Source organism: Rhinopithecus bieti, unplaced genomic scaffold (genome assembly GCF_001698545.2).
Source record: "Rhinopithecus bieti isolate Rb0 unplaced genomic scaffold, ASM169854v2 scaffold_44948, whole genome shotgun sequence".
Lineage (NCBI taxonomy): Eukaryota > Metazoa > Chordata > Mammalia > Primates > Cercopithecidae > Rhinopithecus > Rhinopithecus bieti.
The window spans coordinates 500,729-512,318 of record NW_016818762.1 but is presented as its reverse complement, the minus strand read 5'-3'; the positions used below and the strand labels follow the sequence as shown (position 1 = coordinate 512,318).

Genomic DNA, 11,590 nt, shown 5'->3' with positions numbered 1-11,590 from the left:
TTGAGACAGAGTCTCGCTCTGTTGCCCAGGCTGGACTGCAGTGGTGTGATCTACGCTCACTGAAAGCTCCACCTCCCGGGTTCACACCATTCTTCTGCCAGAGCCTCCCAAGTAGCTGGGACTACAGGCGCCTGCCACTACACCCGGCTAACTTTTTGTATTTTTAGTACAGACAGGGTTTCACCATGTTATCCAGGATGGTCTCAATCTCCTGACCTCGTGATCCGCCCGCCTTGGTCTCCCAAAGTGCTGGGATTACAGGCTTGAGCCACCGTGCCTGGCCTATTTAATTATATTTTTAAAATATGTTAAAAGATAACTACTTTTGGCTGGGTGCGGTAGCTCATGCCTGTAATCCCAGCACTTTGGGAGGCCGAGGCTGGTGGATCACCTCAGGTCAGGAGTTCGAGATCAGTCTGGCCAACATGGTGAAACCTTGTCTCTACTAAAAATAAAAAAATTAGCCGGGTGTGGTGGCACACGTCTGTAATCCCAGCTACTTAGGAGGCTGAGGCAGGAGAATCACTCGAACCTGGGAGATGGAGGTTGCAGTGAGCTGAGATTGTGACAGCGAGACTCCATCTCCCCGCCCCCCAAAAAAAACAAAAACTACTTTTGTTTCCAACTAATTAGGTGTTTAATTAGGTGTTGAAACAAAAAAACAAAACGAAAAACCCACAGGCTTTGGGGTCAGAAAAAACTGAGTTTAAACTGCTGTTCACTAATTACTTGCTGTGAAACCTTGGAGAAGTTTCTTAAATTATCTAAGCCACAATTCTCTCATTGGAAAAATAATAATAATAACACCCATTCTATAAGGCTATCTGTAGGGTGAGAGACACTATACATAAAACAGCTCACCCAGTATCTGACATGTATTAGATGCTCCATCAACTTTGAGAGTCCAGCCCTCACAATCTGCCTCTCTCTCAATGCCAAACCAATCTTCTCCAGGGATTATTTTCTTCCAAAGGAAGATAAAATTGGCTGGATGCCGGGGTTCACACCTGGAATCCCAGCATTTTGGGAGGCCGAGGCGCGCCTGTTGCTTGACCTCAGGAGTTTACATCAGCCTGGGAAACATGGCGAAACCCCTTCTCTACAAAAAAAATACAAAAATTAGCCAGGAGTGCTGGCATGCGCCTGTGGTCCCAGAGGGAGGCTGAAGTGGGAGGTTTGCTTGAGCTCCAGAGGTGGAGGTTGCAGTGAGCCAAGACCGTGCCACTGCACTCCAGCCTGGATGACAAAGTGAGACCTTCTTTCGGGGAAAAAAAAAAAAAAAAAAAAAAAGGTAACATTCGCTCCCAGACACCCACCCAATTCAACCAAATGCACGGACACTAGTGAAACACCATGCATCTAATGTTTAGTGCACCTGTTACCTACTGTCTTTCCTATATTTCTAGGATACTGTCCTTCTTCTATTTCTAGATTTTCTCAGTACCTCCCATAAATGAATTGCTGTCCATATAGCCATGAAGGCATACATTAAGTTGTTAAATTTCATTTTATTAACATCATTGCCCTAACAAAAAAAAAGGTCAAGCATAAAGCTACTTGGTTACCTAAGAACAGGTCTATGTTTCTCCCAACTTACTGATCAGAACTGGAGTGAAATGTGTGTACACGTGCTTCTGTGTGTGCGGAATGGGTGGAGGGAGGGAGGGGTAGGGAAGGCAAACACCAAAGAGGAAGTGAGACATGCACCAATAGGACCCAGAAGCCCTCCATACCAATGTATTACACAAAATACTAGAGGGGCTTCAGAGATTAACTGGTTCAACCACCTTGTTTTAGAGATATAAAACATGAGAAGCACCTTTTAAAATACTGAATGATAGGCCACTGTACGTAGATGTCACAAGTTGTTCATCCATTGATTTATCTATGGACACGAGTTTGCTTTCACCTTTTGGCTATTGTGAATAACGCTGCTATAAAGTTGGATGTACAAATATTTGTTCCAGTCCCTGCTTTCAATTCTTTGGGTTATATAAGTGAAATTCTCGAATTACATAATTCTATTTTTAATTTTTATTGAACTTTGAAGATATTATGCTAAGTGAATAAACCAGTCACAAAAACAGTCAAATGCTGTATGATTCTGCTTCTATGAGTTGCCTAGAGTAGTCAGACTCATAGAGACAGAAAGTAGGATGGTGATTGCCAGGGGTTGGGGAGAGAAGACAATGGCAAGTTATTGTTTAATAAGTACAGAATTTCAGTTTAGCAAAATGAAAAAAACTCTGGATATGGATGATGATGGTTGCATAGCAGTGTGAATACACCTAATACCACTCAACTGTACACTTAAAGATGATTAAAGTGGTAAATATTATGTATATTTTACCACAATTTTTAAAATGTATCTATTTTTTAAAAAGGGGGGTGGGGGGAAAGAGGGTGTACACAAATTGGTTAACAGACTTTCCAATGTCAAACAATGAGTGGTAGAACAAGGATTACAACCAAGTTCTTCTACTTGATGGCCCACAGCTTTTTCTACCAAGCCATGAATGAGAAGAAAAATAATTATAGATTTGGAATGCCTCCTCATATAAGCAACTGGACCGTATCTTGTCCAATATGATAATACCCCAAATATCAGCGGGATAGACCCTGCTTGCCCAATTCCAGTTGTTTTCTGACACCTACTAGGCACCAAGTTAACTGGGCCTCTCGTTACAGACAAGACCTCAAATGATGGCACAGAGAGGCTGTCCCCTTTCCTCCCTCTCAGGCATTGCTATGTCTCAAGGGCAGGAAATTGAGGTCAACTATGTTTTGCTCTGGGAATTTCAAGGAGTATCTCAGAGGAAAGGCTGGGGTATCAACATCAGTCATTTTGCTTCCACATGGGATTATGCTTTTTAAATGAGACATTGTTTCTAAGGGACATTGCCAGCCTTCTGTTCCATGTTTTCACCAGTGTAAAAAATTTTGTTTCTAAGTCAGCTCATCAGGAAGGAAGGAAATGTAGCTTTATTTTAGGCCAGACTGTTGCAAAGTATTCATAATGTATCACAGCCTTGGAAGCTGGATTTCATGTTGCTCTCTGCCTTTTATTCCCCTCACCTCTCCCTTCTGACAACTGTGGACAAGTTAAAATTCAGCAGTATGTAAGAATCAGAGAACAGAGGTTGTTTCTCTAAAGTCCTAATAAACCTTGAAAACAATAAAGCACTAGAAACACCCCTGCTGTCCTAATCCACAAAATTCCCAGCACTATTTAAAAAAAAAAAAAAAAAAAAAAAACCTCTGTATGGAGTAAAGACTTAAACATAAAAAAGTTAAAAGTGCTAGAAGAAAAAATGGGTAAAATGTATTATCTTGTATAATCTTGGAGTGAAGAAGACCTTTATAAACACAATACAAAATGCATCTAACTACATAAAAATGTGAAGCATCTCTATGTGCAAAAATTTAGGAAAGTCAAAAGACAAATGACAATGCAGGAGAAATATTTGTAACACATCAGATAAAAGGCTATTTTCATTTACATTGTATACTTTACAGCTCACTTACTTAAAAATTTGTATTGTGATAAAATATACATAAAACTTACCATTTTAGTCCCTTTTAAGTATACAGTCCAGTGGCATTAAGTACATTCACATTATTGTGTAAGCATCACCACCATCTGTCCCCAAAACTCATTTATCATCCCAAACTAAAACTCCTCACGCATTACCCATAACTCCCCATTCTCTCTCACCCCGAACCCTGGCAACTACCATTCTATTTTCTGTTTCTGTGAATCTGACCATTCTGGGTGACTTATATAAGTCGAATCATACAGTATTTTTCTTTTTTTCTGACTGGATTATTTGACTCAGCAAGGTTTATCCTTGTTGTCGCCATGTGTCTGAATTTCCTTTCTTAAGTCTGAATAATAATCCACTGCATCACATTTATTCATTATCCATCAATAAACATTTAGGCTGTTTCTACCTCTTTGCTACTGTGTATAAATCAATATTTTAAAAATTCAGTTAATGGAGAAACTACAGCAGGGCTGGGGCTTGATTCATGCAGAAGTCTGCCGGGGAAAAGACAAACCAGCAAAGACAGAGCAGTCACGTGGGGTGGTCTAGCGTGACAAAGCTGGAGACCTGAGACCTGGGCAGTTTCCCTCACATGATTTTTGCTGAATTCTGAAGCTGCTTCAGAGATGCACTGAAGTGTTTCTGTACATTTTTAATATCCCCTGTTGTGGCTTTCTACCACTCTGAGCTACCTGCCTGGGCTGTCCCTCAAATATCTCCCCAAGTTGGTTTTTGTTTTGTTTTGGTGCTTGAGTTTGTTAGTGTTCTGGTTACAAAGCGGCATGAACTCTCAATGACCAGCTTCTACCTTTATTTTTCCCTTAAGCCTTGTTATTTTAACGTGCGATTTTGTAGAACCCCAGGTTTCTCAGGAAAGCAAAAGCACCTTTATTTCCAACACCCAAGTGTGGCACAGGCTGGCAATTCAGAGAAAGACAAAAGTAAAATGTGCAGGGAGAAAAAACAAAAAAAACCTAAGAGCTCTCATGGGAATAACCTATTTGCCCGTTTGCAATTATAGGGTGATTTTATACTCTATAAATGCACCAACAGTGACGTGGATTAATACTCATATGTTACCAGCTCAAGATGTGAACAAAAAAGCAGGAATCTTTTATTCCAGGTAACAACAATGCTTGCAGTAAGGAAGAAAACTGTCATAACACAAAGGTGATGGCTTCTTAATTGCAGGCACTGTCAACACAATGTTTCTTGGAATTAGCAATTCAGCTTTAGAAGTAAAAGAATCCTGGTTAGATGCTAAAGGTGTCAGCTCCATTCCTACCCCTACACCAAGCTACCAGTTAGAAAACCACCTAAGTATCTCACTTTTCAAATGTTTAAAATCAAAACAATTTTTGAATGACTAAAATTATTGTAATTTTATAAGGTATAAATTTTATCAGGTATATAAAATTATAACTGCCACAACTTTGCATTTATGTAACACCTTTTTTAAGCATGAAAAACATTTGCTGACCGGGCATGGTGGCTCATGTCTAATCCCAACACTTTGGGAGGCTGAGCCGGGTAGATCACCTGAAATCAGGAGTTTGAGGCCAGCCCGGCCAAATACAAAAAATTACACAAAATACAAATACAAAAAATTAGCTGGGCATGGTGGTGGACACCTGTAATCCCAGCTACTTGGGAGGCTGAGGCAGAAGAATCACTTGAACCTGGGAGGTGGAGGTTGCAGTGAGCTGAGATGGTGCCACTGCACTCCAGCCCCAGCCTGGGTGACAGAGTGAGACTCCATCTCAAAAACAGAGCAAAACAAACACACAAAAAACAATTTGCTTAGTAAGCAAGGTAGTACTTGTTAAAAATGAGTCTCCTTGGCTTCCCTGTGAGACACATATTCCTTTCGTTTCTCTGAGCTCTTTCAATGGGGAGCTAAAAGAAGTGTGAAAAAACAAGAGGGGAAGGTGTGAGGTGGCTGTGAACTTTGCTGGACAACTAGTAAGATGTCTGCTCAGAAATCACTAACAGAAAAAAGGGAAACAAAAATAATACAAAGCAAACAATTGACCATATACTCAATATCTGCACAGCATGGTGCCTGGTGCTGTAAGAACTCAGGCCACAAAGGCAAAAGTGTGTGGAAGAAATTGGGACGTGAAGATAGTTACGTCAGTATCTGTTATGTCTTTAATTGTCCTAGAGCCAAAGTGATGCTATACAAGGTCTTCCTCTCTCACAAAGTACTAGTGGGAATTTTTCCTCTAGGATTTTAAAAAGTGACAGGGAGAAAGAATGTACCTCATAAAATGCCCAACTCACCCAACAGGCATTACTCATTATGCTAGAAGGAAATCTGTCTAATGGGACACATTGGTGAGGCTGGAATAACAGGAACATTCTGCAGATGGGCCACCGGATACTCTGGTGGGGACTGACCTGAAAAGAAATGGGAGTTTCCTGCGTCTAGCCAAGAGTCATGGCAGCTCCCAACAAAGAGTTAAGGGGCATCCCAGTTCTACTGCCACTGCTGACTAGTTATCACTTCAACTCTCCATTCATTTTCCCATACACGAAAATAAAACAATATCTTAGGAGACATCAAGATCATAAATATTCTCTATTCAAGTGCTTTGGAAGAAAAGCAGTTTTAAACCGATGAATCATTGCGACTCAACACTGGGTTGGGAGAGAAGCTAAAACAGTGAAGACAGTTCTAAAAACTACACTGCATAGAAGCCAACTCATTAAAATATCCTCTCCAAAATGTTCATCAAAGCAGAATAAATGTTCCTTATTCCTCTCAAGACCAACTCCGGCACCACCACCTCCTCTCATCACTCACAGTCTCAAAACCACCGCTGCCAATACCATATTAAGTAGGAGGCAAGCAAAACATACAGTTGAAACTTGTTCTACTGACCAGATACCACGGTGAAGGCAGCAGATCAAAGCTGGTGCTAGACACCCCTTGAGGAACAAAGGAGAAAAATATCCACAGCACGCACAACAAAATCAAGGGCATCACTAGCTATTCTCATCTGTGTTTAGCTTTGTTCCCTGCCCCCTCCCTTTTTTTGCTGACATACATTTGAAGGATGAAATACTTTACACACCCTGTTCACATGGCATTATATACCTTTCTTTCACAGTAACTTAGAAATAATGCAATGCCCAGAAAAAGAGGTATACATCTTATTTAATACAGCACCACCAAATTGGGAAACAACTCTTTGTTAAAAGCACAAATTACATTTGATATGCTGGGCTCTCCCAGGGTCATAATATTTAAATAAGAATTTCTGAGCCACAAACTGAGGCTGTTAAAAAGTAAAATACAATGGTTAATACAGAGCTCTAAACATAAAAGTGTATATTATTTAAGCATTAAAAAGTCATTGTGTATATTTGTCTAACTGGCAATATAAAATAACACAGAAATCTGATTTGTTATAAACTACACAGAAAACGGAAGTAGCAAGTACAGATTAACAACTAGCTAACGACTTACACAGTTCCTTTGCTTCTGATAGAGAGGTGTTAGCATACAGAAGAACTTCCAGAGAAAGAAGAAGGTATGAACTGCAAGTCAGTTCACTATTTTTATGTTGGATCTCCCAATAACAGGATTTGAATAAGCAAGGAGAGAGAGAACCCCAGGCTTCAAGGAAGATTTGTGTCATCTACATATTCCCTGCAGTATGTAAATTATCTATGGATCTTTGGAAACAGCATGAGGTAATAGAAATCAAAGAGAGATGTTTAACTCAGCTTCACAACTTATTACCTCTGTGACCTTAGTAAAGTTAATTAATCTCACTTAACTTTCTCATCCGTAAAATAAGATGTAACACTGTCTACTTCATAGAACTGTTAAGTTTAAGGGCAAGAGCAAACATATGTTCTTTAGAAGAGGCGTAAATATTAGTGCTCCCTACACGTTCTGCCTATTCACTATTTGCAAAGATGACAGACCACAGTTGGAAGGCATCCTATGCAATATAGAGTATCTGCTTAATATTAAGCAATTATCAGTTACGGAACATTTAAACATGGAGAAATGTTGTAAGAGGAAAGAGTATGAAATAATCTCCACTATGTAAAATATTTATAGAAAATGTAATTATGTAATTATGGGCATCTAAATGAGGTTCCTCATAAAGTGACTACCTATAATGTTAAGGACGATTCTTGGTCAAAGGGCAAAAGTACAATATTAAACGTCACCAAGCATGGACTGCCATCAATGTGAAACTTAACCCCTCTCAAAGAGGATACTGTAGTTGAGGTTCTGCCCAACTGAAATGCTGAACTGTTCTAATCTTAGCTCTGTATCTTCTCTTTTTAGGGATGAGCTTGTCTTTCACTGCTAATTGAACAAATCAATTGTCACAACAAGATGGTGACATATGACACTCATGCCCACTACACTCCCACTGGTGGCCAAAAGGAAAACCTGAGTGCCTATAAGCCAGTGACTAAAATCCACATTTGGCTAGACTTTTCATTAGTAAAGCTAATTCAACACTTACAAACTGGCTATATTGTTTAAAGATTATCATGTAAAAGGCATTTTGTGTTTGTTTGTTTTTTGTGTGTGTGACAGAGTTTTGCTCCTGTTGCCTAGGCTAGAGTGCAATGGTGCAATCTCCGCTCACCACAACCTCCGCCTCCCAGGTTCAAGTGATTCTCCTGCCTCAGCCTCCCAAGTAGCTGGAATTACAGGCATGCACCATCACACCCTGCTAATTTTGTATTTTTTAGTAGAGACGAGGTTTCTCCATGTTGGTAAGGCTGGTCTCGAACTCCCAACCTCAAGTGACCCGTCCGCCTTGGCCTCCCAAAGTGTGGAGATTACAGGCGTGAGCCACCGCGCCCAGCTGGCATACTTTTTTTAAAAAAAGAATGCAGAGGGGCCGGGTGCGGTGGCTCACGCCTGTAATCCCAGAACTTTGGGAGGCCGAGGCGGGTGGATCACGAGGTCAGGAGTTCAAGACCAGCCTGGCCAACACGGTGAAACCCTGTCTCTACTAAAAATACAAAAAAATTAGCTAGACATGGTGGCACATGCCTGTAATCCCAGCTACTCCAGAGGCTGAGGCAGAGAACTGCTTAAACCTGGAGGGGTGGAGGTTGCAGTGAGCAGAGATCGCGCCACTGCACTCCAGCCTGGGCGACAGAGCAAGACTCCGTCTCAAAAAAATAAAATAAAATAAAATAAAAATAAAAATAAAAGAATACAGAGGAATTGCATTCGCATTCAATTAAGAGGCTTTAACTCAAACCCCCGGCCATGCCTACGTTCAAACAAGGGCTGAAACCAAATGTTAAACTTTTAAACTAATTGGTATTAAAGGGAGTAGATCTATACATACAGATCCAAATAATACAAATTCTCAACGTTAAAATTCCTCTATTAATGAGGAATATAATAAAGACAACCAAAACATCATTAATTTAGGACTGGGGAGCGCATTACAGAACCTAAGGGGGCTTTGAGCAGATTTACATTCCTAATGATGTTTTGCTTCATCTGATATTAAAATTACCTTGCAGTATTTCCTAAGCCCCATAGTGAGGGTGACTAGCATCTGGCTGAGTGTGGCAAGTACAGTGAGCCTAGAATGAGATCTAATGCCAGTAACTCATACAAATTACCTTAAGTCATTCAAGTTCGTACATTTCCTGTAAAACTGAAAACCAGCCCTCTGAGTCACAATCAAATGATAAAGAATATAATTTAGTCTTAGGATATTGAGTACTTTTCCCATAAAGTCAAGAGCAAAGTAAGGATGTCCTCTCCCACAACTTCTCATTATGCTAGAACACAAAAGTAGCCTTGAACCAATGAAAAGATAATTCCTTATTCTTGGGTAAGGATATCTCAACAATATCAATGGATATAACCAGGCGGAAACTCAGATCTACAGAAATCAGTGAAAAGGACTGAAAATGGGAAATATGTGGATATAAAATATCATTCTTCTTCCATAATTTCCTTAAAAGACAACTGATCATGTAAGCAAAAATAACAACATTATAAAGTAAGGTTCGCAGCATACGCAGAAGTTAACGACAGCACAAAGAGCAGGGAGGAGCAGATGAATAGAATTATACCTGTAGAAGGTGCTTACATTTGAGGAATGGGAGGAGTGGAATGTCAGTTCTAAGTTAACGTATAAATTGAATGTAACCCCCCCCCCATAGCAATGAGCTCTTTTACAGTGGTTTTACAGTTTTTCTTTATAAAGTTTGAATGTAAAAATAAACATACAACAGCAGCTAGGAACACACTGAAAAGCAAGAGCCATGAGAAATACTAAAACACATTAAAAGCCTGTGATTAAAACAGCGTGTAGCACATATATGCACAGATGCCAAAGGAATAAAAGTCCAGAAATAGAGCCATACCTAACATATGATAAAATGACCTTTTTAATAAATAGGATTGATACAACTGTACAGCAATTTGGAGAAAGATAAAATTGGATCCATTCCTCACACTATACAGAGGAAGAAACTCCAAATGCCTCCAGGATCTAAATATAAAATATGAAACTCAACAAGTACTAGAAGAAAATATAAGTTCCTTTTTACCAGGCATACGGAAACCATACTAGGTGAGTTACAGGAATGAACACATATGTGAATGCATTGATACTGCTGAGTGCCAAGGTTCTCATCATGAAAGGGACATACAAACATGGAGCAGGAGAAGGCAAGAAAGATCCCTGTGGGGATGGATGAGAACTAGAAGTACTAGAATGAACTCATGCTTTTTTTAAAAAAATGTAGAGATACATGTATGCATGCACGTAGTGCATATCAGTACATGTACATATATGTACACATAAATGTATTCCTTAGCTCTCACCATCTAGCAAAGGCATCTCATGTGCTCACACTTAGAACCCGTGTCTTGGTCTTTAAAACCATCTGCACTAAAAGGAACGAGGGCTCCTGATAGAAATGACTGATTTCAGAGTTGGGAAACAGCAGGGACAAGATGAAAACCAGAAAGGAAGTGCCCTCAAAAAATGACGGGGGACATGTCACAAATACACAGCAGTCGTGAAAAAGGGCTTCCGACTGGCCAAGTCTGGGGCAATTTGATATGTGTTTTAAGCAGAAAATACTTCAGAGGGGAGTTGGGGGAAATGCTAGACAGGAGGCAGGACTACCTTGCAGCTCCACTCAGGGCAGCGTGTGGAGACACATCGTGAGCTTTTGCTCCAAGAACTACCGCAGGAACATACGAGGAAAGCCAAGAGAATCCACAGACCCTTTGAAGGAAGCAAGCGCATTGCTCCTGCAGGCCTCAGGAGACAACCAAAAAACTGTTGTGTGCCCAGAGTGTGAAAGGGGGATCATCCACCCCCAAACACACACCCTCACTGGGGAACGCGAAGGTCCAGATCACGGGAGAAGAATATGACCTAACTAGAGCTGAGACAAATTCCGAGAGCTAAGTGAAATACAGGAGTAGAAGCAGCAGCCGGAAGAGCCCTGGGGGCTCTTGGTCCCCAGGAAAGCCATTTCTGACTTTGTCTGACAGAGGTCCTTGGGGAGGACTGCCAGAGGAACTGGGAAAAGACAAGGAGAAGGGAACTTCCAGCTGAGTTTTGTAACAATTTCAACAGAACTCAAAGTTTCCTGGACAGAACTTGGGAGAGGGGATGAATCAAGACTGCAGACACAGCACAGAAGCCACAGCAGGTGGGGAGGCCTGAAACCTGAAAGCCCTGTTTGGTTTCTCAGCCAAGATGCTGGTAGCCTGGGGCAAGTTCTCAGCCCTGCCCACCTGCTGCCTGGAGTTTGCTGTTGGAGGGGCATGGTAGGAGTGAGATTGGCCTTTTGGGCAACGTGGGAGCTGGGTAAGGACTGTAACTGCTTGCTTTACCCCATCTTCCTGGTGACCTGCATGGCACAGAAGCAGCCATAATCCCCCTGGGAACATAACTCCACAGGCCTGAGAGCCCCACCCACGGAGAGTCTGAGCTCAGACACACCCAATCCTGCTCCCATCTGATGGTCTTTATCTACCTGCCCCAGTAGAGGGCATAATCTCCTGGGAGTTCTAGGAC

The 11,590-nt window shown here is 41.0% G+C and overlaps 1 protein-coding gene across 1 annotated transcript in view; it reads right to left on the bottom strand.

Annotated features, from left to right (window-relative positions):
• Positions 1–11,590, bottom strand: part of AVEN (apoptosis and caspase activation inhibitor) — a 169,118-nt gene that overhangs the window by 41,507 nt on the left and 116,021 nt on the right. The window lies entirely within an intron of this gene.